Genomic DNA, 15,215 nt, shown 5'->3' on the forward strand with positions numbered 1-15,215 from the left:
TCTCTCATTTATGGTAACTATGCGAATATCTAAGCGACGGGAATAGCACTGTGATGTGGAAAATAAATCGGTAAGGAGGAGGTGTTACGGAGACTTCTAGGCTGCCTGGAATACACACACACACACACACACACACATTATCCGTTTAAAATCAGGGTTTAATTTGTTGCGTACTGGTAATGAATGATTGTGTGTGTGTGTGTGTGTGTGTGTGTGTGTGTGTGTGGCGTGGGAGAGGCTGGAGTCAGGTAAGGGGGACCGGGGGGGGAGACACCTTACCACCGACACACACACACACACACACACACACACACACACACACACACACACACACACACACACACACACTGTATTTTGAAGAACTTGTTTGGCGAACCAACCAAAAGATTAGGTATGTGGCGCCAGGAGGGGGGGAGGCCAGACTCACCCCTCACCCCACCCCCCACCCCTCACCCCTCACCTCTCATCCCCTCACCCCACAGCACCCCAATGCTCCTGTGGTGTCAGACTCTTACCTCACCCCTAACACACCCTCACCCCTGCCTCTCACCCCACACCACACCCTACACCACCCTACCCTGCCACTGCCCTGCCTCACCCCACACACCACACCCCACACACCACACCCACACCACCCTACCCTACCACTGCCCTGCCTCAACCCACACCACACCCTCCTCCCCCAACATAGACACACCACCGCCAATATCACCACCACCATCACCAAAGTCTTACCTTCATCACAACCACATCACTCCACCATCATCACACTCAAACCAACACCACAGTCTCAACACCACCACAGTCACAATACAGTTACCACCACCACCACCACCACCACCACAGTCATACCACCACCACGAAAGTTAAATCGTAGTGACCCAGCAACCTCAGTAACACTATAACACCACCACCACCACCACCACCACCGTCACCACCACCACCACCACCGTCACCACCACCACCACCACCGTCACCACCACCACCACCACCGTCACCACCACCACCACCACCACCACCGTCACCACCACCACCACCACCACCACCGTCACCACCACCACCACCACCACCACCACCACCACCGTCACCACCACCACCACCACCACCGTCACCACCACCACCACCACCGTCACCACCACCACCACCACCGTCACCACCACCGTCACCACCACCACCACCACCACCACCACCACCACCACCGTCACCACCACCACCACCACCGTCACCACCACCACCACCACCGTCACACCACCGCCACCACCGTCACCACCACCACCACCACCACCGTCACCACCACCACCACCGTCACACCACCACCACCACCACCGTCACACCACCACCACCACCGTCACACCACCACCACCACCGTCACACCACCACCGTCACACCACCACCACCACCGTCACACCACCACCACCACCGTCACAGCACCACTACCACCGTCACACCACCACCACCGTCACACCACCACCACCGTCACACCACCACCACCACCGTCACACCACCACCACCACCGTCACACCACCACCACCACCACCGTCACACCACCACCACCACCGTCACACCACCGCCACCACCGTCACCACCACCACCACCACCACCGTCACCACCACCACCACCACCACCGTCACACCACCACCACCACCACCGTCACACCACCACCACCACCACCGTCACACCACCACCACCGTCACACCACCACCACCACCGCCACCACCGACACCACCACCACCACCACCACCGTCACCACCACCACCACCACCACCACCGTCACACCACCACCACCACCACCGTCACACCACCACCACCACCACCGTCACACCACCACCACCACCACCGTCACCACCACCACCACCGTCACCACCACCACCACCACCGTCACACCACCACCACCACCACCGTCACCACCGCCACCACCGTCACCACCACCACCACCACCACCACCGTCACCACCACCACCGTCACCACCACCACCACCACCGTCACACCACCACCACCACCGTCACACCACCACCACCACCGTCACACCACCACCACCACCACCGTCACACCACCACCACCACCGTCACAGCACCACCACCACCACCGTCACCACCACCACCACCACCGTCACCACCACCACCACCACCGTCACCACCACCACCACCACCGTCACCACCACCACCACCGTCACCACCACCACCACCACCACCGTCACCACCACCACCACCACCACCACCACCACCGTCACCACCACCACCGTCACCACCACCACCACCACCGTCACCACCACCACCACCACCGTCACAGCACCGCCAGCTTTTACTCCAGCTGCACCGTTTTTGAGATATTTCCTTTTTTCCCCCCTGCAGGCTGGCTGGCTGGCTGGCTTACAGACCGACAGGCTGGCAGGAATGCAGGGCAACTGATTTGAAAGCAGGCAGACCGGCTGGCAAGTGGGATGGCAGGCAGACAAGGCCGGCATGCAGGCTCACTTGCAGGTAAATATGCTGGCTTGCAAGTCTGCAGACAGCCATTCGTATTTACATGGGGACAGACAGGCAGGATGGCTGACTGACTTACAGGCAGGTAAGCAGGCATGCAGGCAGGCAGATATACCTGGAGGTAGGTAGGCAATCAAACAGGTAGGAAAGCATGCAGGCAGACACATGTATGGAGTTAGGCATGCAGTCAGCCAGGCAGAGTGGCAGGCAGGTATTTGTGGAGGGAGACAGTCAAGCAGACAAGCTGATAGGCAGGCAGGCTGGCTGAAAGGTAAGCAGCCAGGCTGGCGTGCAGGCACGCAGGTAGGCATTGTTCATGTAGGTAGGCAGACAGGCAGTCTGCCTTATAAACAGGCATGAAGACTGGATTGCAGGTAAACAGGCAGGCTGGATGGCGGCATCTTGGCAGGTAGTCAGGCAGGCAGACAAGCAAGCATGCATGTATATATGAAGGCAGGCGGGCAGGCTGGCTAGTTTCCAGTCAGGCAGACAGCAGGCCACATGCAGGCTGACTGGCAGGAAAAGTGGAAACAGGGTGTCAGGCAGGTGGGTGTGGCAGGAGGGCACGCTAACACGCAGGCAGGCAGACCTACAGGCAAGGTGTCAGGCAAATAGGCTGACTGGAAAGCAGGCAAACTGGCATGCATGGGGCAGGCAGGCAGGCAGGGAGGCTGGCTGGTTTGCAGGCAGGCAGGCGGCACGCAGGCATAAGGGCAGGCAGACATGTATGGAGGCGGACAAGCAGGCAGGGACATATAAACGCTGGCAGGCAGTCAGGAAGGTAGGCAGGCCTGTATAGAGGCAGGCATGAATGGAGGAAGAAGGCAGGCATATATGGAGCTAAGCAGGCAGGCATGCACGCAAACAAGCAGGCAGGCAAGAAGACAGTCAGGCTGACAGGCAGGTAGGAAGGCAGACAGGTAGGCAGATAATCACAACGTCGTCTGACAGGTGACAAAACTGCTGGTAAAGTCTAGGGTTGTTCCTCTGCTCTGTCCACACACACACACACACACACACACACACACACACACACACACACACACACACACACACCTGGCAATATATGGAACACAGTGCCTGGCAGAGTAACAATGACCTGATCTGACCCCTCTTTAATAGTCTCATGGTAATAGTAATAGTAATAGGTAATGGGTACTAGGTAATATGTAATGGGTAATATGTATTAGGTAATGGGTAATGGATAATGGGTAATAGGCAATAGGTAATGGGTACTTGGTAATGGATAATGGGTAATAAGTAGTAGGTAATGGGTAATAGGTAATAGTAATAGGTAGAGGTAATAGATAATAGTAATGGGTAATAGGTAACAGTAATAGGTAGTAATAATAGTAATACGTAAAAGGTAGTAAATGATAGTAATAGGTAACAGTATAGGTGACAGTAATAGGTAATGGTAACAGGTAACAGACAAGTAATAGGTCATTTTTAGACGGTCATTGTAGGTACCAGCAAAGGGTATATCAGTGCCTGGATAAACCCCATAACAGATCTGAATGTTGTCCCTCAAGACCAACCATTGCCTGGCTGAATGTAACGTGGCTGAACACCAGAAAATGTTGGGGCGGAATACCAAGATAATAATATGGCTGAACACCTAGACATAATATGGCTGAATGCCTAGAGAATAATATGGTTGAATGCCTAGAGAATAATATGGCTGAATGCCTAGAGAATAATATGGCTGAATGCCTAGAGAATAATATGGCTGAATGCCTAGAGAGTAATATGGCTGAATGCTTAGCCTAGAGAATGGGGCGAACTTCATAATGAAAGTCTACGTTTTTTGCACTCCCCTTTTCATATAGTGCCAGCTGACCGCGCGTCTTCCAGGACGGTAGGCAGGCATACAGGCAGGCTGGTTGGCAGGCAAGCAAACAGGCAGACTGGCTGGCAGGCAGACTGGGATGCACAAACCTCTCCTGTGCATAGCGCTTGTGAAGCTTTTGTGAAAATTGGGTAAAAAAAAAAAAGCTGCAAACTTGTGACTGCTGGTGGGCTGCAGGGTTTGTGTGGCGATATCACACTCACAGGCACAACATGTCTGCCCGCCTGCCTATTTTTCTACGTCCATGTCTACTTGCTATCCTGCCTGCCTGCCAGCCTGTTTGCCTGACAGCCTGCCTACCTGCCTGCCTGCCTGTCTACTTGTCAGTCTCCCAGCCAGCCCTCCAGATTCCCTGTCAGTGTACAGACCTCCCAGCCTGTCTGACTATCAGGCTGTCTACATGTCTGCCTGCCAGCCTGCCTGCCTGCCTGCCAGCCTCCCAGGCTGCTTGTGTGCTTTCCTGCTAACCTGCCTACCCCCAGGAGCAGTAGGTAAAATTCCTTTCATAATTTGTAACTGCCTCCACTGACGGCATTTGCATATCATATTATTGTGGCAGCAGCATCTTCTCAACACCAAGGCGGTCAAGTCTGTAGGGGACCGGGTGTAGTTGTTACATGTCCAGGTTGTTACCCCCTCAGTATCTCCATAATTAGTCTACAGATGAGGCAGTGGTCGTCACCATGTTATGCAGCTCTCATACAAAGGAACAGCCTGAAGTGGCAACTTGAAGGTGTTGCTTGAGTACGAGCTAAGGGAAGAAATCGTATATTATGTCAATTTTTTTTTCCATATTCAAAGTTATTCTGATATGTCAAAGTCACCTGTTGATGTAGCTGAATCGCCTGGTGTGTGGAGCCACATATGTGAAAAGGCTATGACATTAGCAAGGGTTTATGGCGGTGGCGCCATTTTTATAAATATAAAATGACCATTGTGCAGAACACCAGTGTTGGGTTTGTTGTTATGGGTTAGTTGTTACATCACTTTACCGCATTCCAGAACAACTGTACTAAATTATCCCAATATTATCAGGTAATCGCTTCATCCATGCCTGGACTTACCCATGGACAACAGACTGTTATGGGGGCAGCAGTCCAATTAGTTATAGATAATAATCACATAAAAGTGTTGCACATCAGTGCAGTGTAATGGAGAAGTATCATACTGGTTAATGAACGGTGTTGGGAAAGGTAGGCTAACCTTATGTAGATGTAGCTGGTATCTCTGTTTATCTGTCAGTTTATCTGTCAGTCAGTCTATCTATCTATCCATCTACCTAACATATCTATCTATATCTATCTGTCTGTCTCAAACTCAATTTATTCCTTCATCTATTTATCTATATCAGTCAATCAGACTATTTATATAAATCAAGCTTTTTATATCTATCTCTCTGTCTCTCTCTATCTATAAATAATGAAAATGGAACAAGTGAGTGATTCAGTGAGTGCTGGTGACGGTGATGTAATTGAATGATAGCAGTTGCACAATTGAATGCTTCAGTTACTGACAGAGGCTGTGATAAGTAGCTGAATGCATGATAGTGATATAATTTAATTTTACTTACACTACATCCAATCAGCCACTACGCCCGTATTCACATGTTAATGACAATAGAATAATTATGGACATATTTGGGTTCTATAACCTAAATTGTGACGAATGACATGCCATCACAAACCTTTAAATAACCATAGGACAAAAAAGTCTTCGTTTATTTTGTTTATAACAAAAGGACATTTTCCTGCTTCCAGACAAAACATCATCATATTATACCATTAACGTCTGTTGCAGTGAGGAAAAATAAAAAAATGTCACAACTAGACCCGTTCACCCCTACACCAGGCGGGACATATGGACTAAAATTCGCTACAACACAGCATTAATTGCCGCCGTATTTAGTTAGTACGCCAATCGCGAAATTTTAACCAGAATCTCGCTAAAACACGGAGGAAGTTGCCAGTGCGTTCAGTTAGTACATCAAGCGTGAAATTTAAATTAAAATCTCTTCAGTTCTATTAATAGTTAAATTAAGCACAATTTTTGCCCGGATATCAGATAATTTGAGGAAAATGTTCTCTCTACGCAGCAGAAAGACTTTACCAATTCAATTCATATTCCTCCAGTTTGTTTTCCGTATTTTTCTGAATACTTTCAGGTGGTAAATGACCTTTTCCTGCTGAAAAAATTCTCCCCTGTTATCATCATCACGTTCCATAAGCTTTTCTCATGACAAGGTGTCCTATTTCATGTAGTGTCTGTTACTGCAGTGTAATTATATATTGCATGTTAAGGATGAATGATACAGTAGTTGGGATTGATTATTTTTAGCAGAAATGACTGTAATGATTTCCATGATAAGGTTAATGGTTAAGTTTATCTCAACTAAATTTAAACAACTGCAATAATTTAACACGCATGCATAGAGTGGGAGGTTTAGATAAACATAAGATTTTTTGTGAGTAGCTGTGGCAAGCGATGTCAGGACGGTGCGACAACGTGCGGCGAAATACCGATTCGGCTGGCATTTACCGAATCGGCAATTTTAATTGGAAAATATTATGCTTTTGTCACCATGTAACTTCATACACACCTAATTATCTGAAATCCAGTCAAAAATTGTGCTGAATTTAACTGCGGTATTAATAGAAGAAAATCAGGATTCAAAGCGAAAAGATGCTAGAGATAGTAGGTACTTCTCTAGGTCGCCAACATTCCTTGACAGACCTCTATTTTGCATAAATATTGTTGATTAACAGTGCAAGTAAATGCACTTGCATTGTGAATCAATATTTATACAATATAAAAGTCTGTCAAAGCGAGTTGTCGAGGTAAAGGCAAAACACTTCCTCAAACTTTAGCAGGTTTTTGCTCTGAATTATTCTGATTATTTATTAAAAGTTAAGTTGAACACAAAATTTTGACCGAATTTAGGATAATTAGGTGTGTATATAGCCTATATGGTGATAAAAGTTACAATATTTTCCAATAAAAAGTGCCGATTCGGTATTTCGTTGCACCTTGGTCGCACCCGGCCATGTTAGGAAGCATTTCTGACTCTCCGTGTTGTCATATTTCATAGGATCATTCCTTAGTATGACTGCATGGTGTTCTTGTCCTAACAAGTCACCAACTACACCACGAAGAGGATTCTTAGTGCGAGTCCCTGAACGGGAAGCGGCACTGTCGAGGTTTCCTGTGCATTGATGATCGTTCTGACGGTTCCGGAATCCGACCCCTTCAGGGGTTTGGAGGGGGCTCCCACAGGCTGAGTGGTGTAAGTAGCCATACAGGTTAAAATTATAATGGTACTGTTACTGGGTAAACATACGCTTTATTTGAGGCAGTAGAAGCATCTTACCACCAGTTCTTCCTAATATTTTTCTGATTATTTCTGGGGTGGTATATAAACAATTCGCGCGACATCCTCTGTTGTTTTTTGCTGTTCCGCTGTCAACTCGTTTTTTTTTTTTTACGTGTCCGACTCCGGGCAATGGCTTCAGGGCCTATTCGAAGGCCCAGTAGTCCTCCTGCACACCTGCACATGTCACCACTTCGGCGCTAACAGTCACCATCCATATTGAATACATGCTAGGGCTCCTCATACAGGACTGGTGTACTGGTGGAAGGGACTGTCCTAAGTGTTTAACTTAACCTAATGTAAACTGTAGCTTAACTGGACCTAATAATTTAATCTAACGTAACTCAGCCCAACTCAGCCTAACCTAACCTAACTGCCATACTCTGTATAAATAGCATATAAAAGGATATTAACTTGCCATATCCAAAAATAAATTGCTGAGGAAGAGGTGTTAGGGAACGTACTTAACCAACGAGAGTACGAAACTGTCTGTACTCCTTGAAAGAGTAATTCTCATGTGTGCTCCTTGAAGGGGTAATGTACTCCCTGTGTACTCCTTGAAGGGGTAATGTACTCCCTGTGTACTCCTTGAAGGGGTAATGTACTCCCTGTGTACTCCTTGAAGGGGTAATGTACTCCATTTGTACTCCCTGAAGGTAATGTACTCCATTTGTAATCCCTGAAAGGGTAATGTACTCCATTTGTACTCCCTGAAGTGGTAATGTACTCCCTGTGTACTCCCTGAAGGGGTAATGTACTCCCTGTGTACTCCCTGAAGGGGTAATGTACTCCCTGTGTACTCCCTGAAGGGGTAATGTACTCCCTGTGTACTCCTTGAAGGTGCAATGTACTCCCTGTGTACTCCTTGAAGGTGTAATGTACTCCTTGTGTACTCACTAAAGGGGTAATGTACACCCTCTGTACTCCTTGAAGGATGTATGGATTCTCAAGCTCGAACGGAGAGAGAGAGAGAGAGAGAGAGAGAGAGAATGTACTTAAGAACGATGCGTAATAATGTTTAATGTCTTTGATGCTCGCTAGGGTCGCCTTCACGTGGTGGTACTGATATAACCTGGCGGTGGAGCTGCCTGGTTTTTCAAACGTCCCTCAAGTCCTTCCCTATCCCCCAAAAGGAGGATGTGGATTGCAGGGGACAGCCAGCCTCAGCCATCAGTCAACTGGGTTCACGTTCAGTTGAGTTTTAAGACACAAGGCGGTGATAAAAACAAAATGTATTAATATATATTTATTTAAAATTGTAAGTACAATGGCGGGGGACAGGCCGGCATGGAGGCGATTTGTTTGCGGCCACCCCTTACGGGATTAAGGCGTCTGGCAATAGATAGATAGATAGATAGATAGAATAAGTACAATACAATGAAATATTTACAAGCAGACGTAAAGAACATTTTGGTGATATAAACTGACTCTCTCTCTCTCTCTCTCTCTCTCTCTCTCTCTCTCTCTCTCTCTCTCTCTCTCTCTCTCTCTCTCTCTCTCTCTCTCTCTCTCTCTCTCTCTCTCCATGTAACTTATTGTGAGAAAAGGGCAGTGGCTACGGCTCTACATCCTTTCCATAGCACCTCTTCGTGACCAGCATCATTTTCTAGTAATCTGGTTCCAATAGCATTTAAGAAAAACCGATGTGTGTGTGTGTGTGTGTGTGTGTGTGTGTGTGTGTGTGTGTGTAGCTCAGTGTCCCTTCGATTAACCCTTTCAGTAGGACAAACTTTTTTATTTATATATTTTTTTTATTTTTTTGAATTGGAGGATGTCTGTTACCTTATGACTGACCACTGTATTATCTGTATTATTAAAAGTAAGGACCGTATTCTAACTAGTATAGAAGGCGTCCTAGCACCTTTTCATTAGCGATTTATTTTGCATACTAGACTGTAGCATACGACATACGACCTCTTGCGTTTAGATACCGAAGCATACAGTTGGGTGGTGGTCGTAGCTCCTCATTATTAGCGAATCATTTTCCATACTAGACTAGAGTGAGTTGGGGGGAGGGCAGTCAAATGGTGGGTGACAGAGCGACTTAGAGGTGTTTTGTCTGTGGTTACCCTTTGCCCGACTAGGGCATCGGGCTAGAGATGGATAGATAGATAGATAGACTTGAACATAGGACCACTACTCTGGGTATCGAAGCAGAGTCGAGCACAATACACGATACAGCTGCGTGTCTGGGAGAAGGTGGTGATGACGTGGCGGTTCAGAGGCGGTGAGGCAAGGGCATTTCAGGAGGGCTTTAGTTTGATTTCTGATGCTGGTCGGATCGCTGGGACTACCACAGGGGCTACCACAAGGGCTACCACACTCGGGCTACTCCTACTCATGGTATGTAGTGTTTTGCTCCTATACTCGATGTCCCAGGTATGTTTTGGGTATTTAAGCATTACTTTTGTGTGCCTATGAAAGTGTAGTAACATCGGAGGGTTGATTACACGAGGAAGCAGGTAGACTCGTTTCATCGTCGTAACAAAGGCCGTTTGAATTTTTGAACGCACGACTTCCAGTGAGAGTGGTTCTGTTCCCTCGGGTGAAAGGGCAAGTTGTCTATGGAAGCTTGATTACGGATATAGCTATTTAAAGCCCGCCGTGATAGTCTCTGTAGTGCCCGTAGTGAAGGTCCCCGTTGATAGGCCTGTGATGGTGACAGTCCCCCACCGTTGTTGATAGTCCATAGCCCCTCCCCGTGATGTGATAGTCCATAGCCCCTCCCCGTGATGTGATAGTCCATAGCCCCTCCCCGTGATGTGATAGTCCATAGCCCCTCCCCGTGATGTGATAGTCCATAGCCCCTCCCCGTGATGTGATAGTCCATAGCCCCTCCCCGTGATGTGATAGTCCATAGCCCCTCCCCGTGATGTGATAGTCCATAGCCCCTCCCCGTGATGTGATAGTCCATAGCCCCTCCCCGTGATGTGATAGTCCATAGCCCCTCCCCGTGATGTGATAGTCCATAGCCCCTCCCCGTGATGTGATAGTCCATAGCCCCTCCCCGTGATGTGATAGCCCATAGCCCCTCCCCGTGATGTGATAGCCCATAGCCCCTCCCCGTGATGTGATAGGCCATAGCCCCTCCCCGTGATGTGATAGTCCATAGCCCCTCCCCGTGATGTGATAGTCCATAGCCCCTCCCCGTGATGTGATAGTCCATAGCCCCTCCCCGTGATGTGATAGTCCATAGCCCCTCCCCGTGATGTGATAGTCCATAGCCCCTCCCCGTGATGTGATAGTCCATAGCCCCTCCCCGTGATGTGATAGTCCATAGCCCCTCCCCGTGATGTGATAGTCCATAGCCCCTCCCCGTGATGTGATAGTCCATAGCCCCTCCCCGTGATGTGATAGTCCATAGCCCCTCCCCGTGATGTGATAGTCCATAGCCCCCCCCCGTGATGTGATAGCCCATAGCCCCTCCCCTTGATGTGATAGCCCATAGCCCCCCCCCGTGATGTGATAGCCCATAGCCCCCCCCCGTGATGTGATAGCCCATAGCCCCACGATGGCTGATAGCCCATAGCCCCCCCCCGTGTTGTTAGCCCATAGCCCCCCCTGGTTGATAGCCCATAGCCCCCCCGTGCTGATAGCCCATAGCCCCCCCCGTGCTGATAGCCCATAGCCCCCCCCGTGCTGATAGCCCATAGCCCCCCCCCGTGCTGATAGCCCATAGCCCCCCCCCGTGCTGATAGCCCATAGCCCCCCCCGTGATGATGGCCCATAGCCCCCCCATGGTGTGATGGCCCATAGCCCCCCCATGGTGTGATGGCCCATAGCCCCACCCCCGTGATGATGGCCCATAACCCCACCCCCGTGATGATGGCCCATAGCCCCACCCCCGTGATGATGGCCCATAGCCCCCCCCTGGTGTGATGGCCCATAGCCCCCCCCATGGTGTGATGGCCCATAGCCCCCCCCATGGTGTGATGGCCCATAGCCCCCCCATGGTGTGATGGCCCATAGCCCCCCCCATGGTGTGATGGCCCATAGCCCCCCCATGGTGTGATGGCCCATAGCCCCCCCATGGTGTGATGGCCCATAGCCCCCCCCCGGGTGTGATGGCCCATAGCCCCCCCATGGTGTGATGGCCCATAGCCCCCCCCCATGGTGTGATGGCCCATAGCCCCCCCCATGGTGTGATGGCCCATAGCCCCCCCCATGGTGTGATGGCCCATAGCCCCCCCCATGGTGTGATGGCCCATAGCCCCCCCCCCGTGGTGTGATGGCCCATAGCCCCCCCCCGTGGTGTGATGGCCCATAGCCCCCCCCCCGTGGTGTGATGGCCCATAGCCCCCACCCCCGTGGTGTGATGGCCCATAGCCCCCCCTCACCCCCGTGGTGTGATGGCCCATAGCCCCCCCACACCCCCGTGGTGTGATGGCCCATAGCCCCCACCCCCGTGGTGTGATGGCCCATAGCCCCCCCTCACCCCCGTGGTGTGATGGCCCATAGCCCCCCCTCACCCCCGTGGTGTGATGGCCCATAGCCCCCCCTCACCCCCGTGGTGTGATGGCCCATAGCCCCCCCTCACCCCCGTGGTGTGATGGCCCATAGCCCCTCACCCCCGTGGTGTGATGGCCCATAGCCCCCGTGGTGTGATGGCCCATAGCCCCCTCACCCCCGTGGTGTGATGGCCCATAGCCCCCCCTCACCCCCGTGGTGTGATGGCCCAAAGCCCCCCTCACCCCCGTGGTGTGATGGCCCATAGCCCCCCTCACCCCCGTGGTGTGATGGCCCATAGCCCCCCTCACCCCCGTGGTGTGATGGCCCATAGCCCCCCTCACCCCCGTGGTGTGATGGCCCATAGCCCCCCTCACCCCCGTGGTGTGATGGCCCATAGCCCCTCACCCCCGTGGTGTGATGGCCCATAGCCCCCCTCACCCCCGTGGTGTGATGGCCCATAGCCCCCTCACGTGGTGTGATGGCCCATAGCCCCTCACCCCCGTGGTGTGATGGCCCATAGCCCCCCTCACCCCCGTGTGTGTAGCATGGCCCATAGCCCCCCTCACCCCCGTGGTGTGATGGCCCATAGCCCCCCTCACCCCCGTGGTGTGATGGCCCATAGCCCCCTCACCCCCGTGGTGTGATGGCCCATAGCCCCCCTCACCCCCGTGGTGTGATGGCCCATAGCCCCCCCACCCCCGTGGGGTGATGGCCCATAGCCCCACCTCACCCCCGTGGATTGATGGCTCCTAGGCACCGCCCTCACCCCCGTGGTGTGATGGCCCATAGCCCCCCCTCACCCCCGTGGTGTGATGGCCCATAGCCCCCCTCACCCCCGTGGTGTGATGGCCCATAGCCCCCCTCACCCCCGTGGTGTGATGGCCCATAGCCCCCCTCACCCCCGTGGTGTGATGGCCCATAGCCCCCCTCACCCCCGTGGTGTGATGGCCCATAGCCCCCCTCACCCCCGTGGTGTGATGGCCCATAGCCCCCCTCACCCCCGTGGTGTGATGGCCCATAGCCCCCCTCACCCCCGTGGTGTGATGGCCCATAGCCCCCCTCACCCCCGTGGTGTGATGGCCCATAGCCCCCCTCACCCCCGTGGTGTGATGGCCCATAGCCCCCCTCACCCCCGTGGTGTGATGGCCCATAGCCCCCTCACCCCCGTGGTGTGATGGCCCATAGCCCCCCTCACCCCCGTGGTGTGATGGCCCATAGCCCCCTCACCCCCGTGGTGTGATGGCCCATAGCCCCCCTCACCCCCGTGGTGTGATGGCCCATAGCCCCCCTCACCCCCGTGGTGTGATGGCCCATAGCCCCCCTCACCCCCGTGGTGTGATGGCCCATAGCCCCCACCCCCGTGGTGTGTTTGCCCTTTTCCCGAGCTCACCCCCGTGGTGTGATGGCCCTTAGCCCCCCCTCACCCCCGTGGTGTGATGGCCCATAGCCCCCCCTCACCCCCGTGGTGTGATGGCCCATAGCCCCCCCTCACCCCCGTGGTGTGATGGCCCATAGCCCCCCTCACCCCCGTGGTGTGATGGCCCATAGCCCCCCTCACCCCCGTGGTGTGATGGCCCATAGCCCCCCCTCACCCCCGTGGTGTGATGGCCCATAGCCCCCCCTCACCCCCGGGGTGTGATGGCCCATAGCCCCCCCACCCCCGTGGTGTTATAGCCCATAGCCCCCTCACCCCCGTGGTGTGATGGCCCATAGCCCCCCTCACCCCCGTGGTGTGATGGCCCATAGCCCCCCTCACCCCCGTGGTGTGATGGCCCATAGCCCCCCCCTCACCCCCGTGGTGTGATGGCCCATAGCCCCCCTCACCCCCGTGGTGTGATGGCCCATAGCCCCCCTCACCCCCGTGGTGTGATGGCCCATAGCCCCCTCACCCCCGTGGTGTGATGGCCCATAGCCCCCCTCACCCCCGTGGTGTGATGGCCCATAGCCCCCTCACCCCCGTGGTGTGATGGCCCATAGCCCCCCTCACCCCCGTGGTGTGACGGCCCATCTCCCCCCCCTCACCCCCGTGGTGAGATGGCACCTAGCCACCCCATCACCCCCGTGGTGTGATGGGCAATATCCCCCCCCTCACCCCCGTGGTGTGATGGCCCATAGCCCCCCCCTCACCCCCGTGGTGTGATGGCCCATAGCCCCCCTCACCCCCGTGGTGTGATGGCCCATAGCCCCCCTCACCCCCGTGGTGTGATGGCCCATAGCCCCCTCACCCCCGTGGTGTGATGGCCCATAGCCCCCCCTCACCCCCGTGGTGTGATGGCCCATGGGCCCCCCGCCCCCCCGTGGTGTGATGGCCTATAGCCCAGCCCCACCCCCGTGGTGTGATGGCCCATAGCCCCCCTCACCCCCGTGGTGTGATGGCCCATAGCCCCCCTCACCCCCGTGGTGTGATGGCCCATAGCCCCCCCCTCACCCCCGTGGTGTGTTGGCCCATAGCCCCCCCCTCACCCCCGTGGTGTGATGGCCCATAGCCCCCCTCACCCCCGTGGTGTGATGGCCCATAGCCCCCCTCACCCCCGTGGTGTGATGGCCCATAGCCCCCCTCACCCCCGTGGTGTGATGGCCCATAGCCCCCCTCACCCCCGTGGTGTGATGGCCCATAGCCCCCCTCACCCCCGTGGTGTGATGGCCCATAGCCCCCCTCACCCCCGTGGTGTGATGGCCCATAGCCCCCCTCACCCCCGTGGTGTGATGGCCCATAGCCCCCCTCACCCCCGTGGTGTGATGGCCCATAGCCCCCCTCACCCCCGTGGTGTGATGGCCCATAGCCCCCCTCACCCCCGTGGTGTGATGGCCCATAGCCCCCCTCACCCCCGTGGTGTGATGGCCCATAGCCCCCCTCACCCCCGTGGTGTGATGGCCCATAGCCCCCTCACCCCCGTGGTGTGATGGCCCATAGCCCCCCTCACCCCCGTGGTGTGATGGCCCATAGCCCCCTCACCCCCCCCCTCACCCCCGTGGTGTGATGGCCCATAGCCCATAGCCCCCCTCACCCCCGTGGTGTGATGGCCCATAGCCCCCACACCCCCGTGGTGTGTTGGCCCATAGCCCCCCT

General features: G+C 54.0%; 1 pseudogene; it reads left to right on the forward strand.

Moving 5' to 3' along the window:
- Positions 1-7,400: 7,400 nt before the first annotated feature.
- LOC145394843 (small nucleolar RNA U3) lies at positions 7,401-7,612 on the forward strand (annotated as a pseudogene).
- The last annotated feature ends 7,603 nt before the right edge of the window (positions 7,613-15,215 follow it).

The sequence above is a fragment of the Coenobita brevimanus genome, chromosome 28 (assembly GCF_032717465.1).
Source record: "Coenobita brevimanus isolate Jiangsu-jjx chromosome 28, ASM3271746v2, whole genome shotgun sequence".
In the NCBI taxonomy this organism is placed as follows: Eukaryota; Metazoa; Arthropoda; class Malacostraca; order Decapoda; family Coenobitidae; genus Coenobita; species Coenobita brevimanus.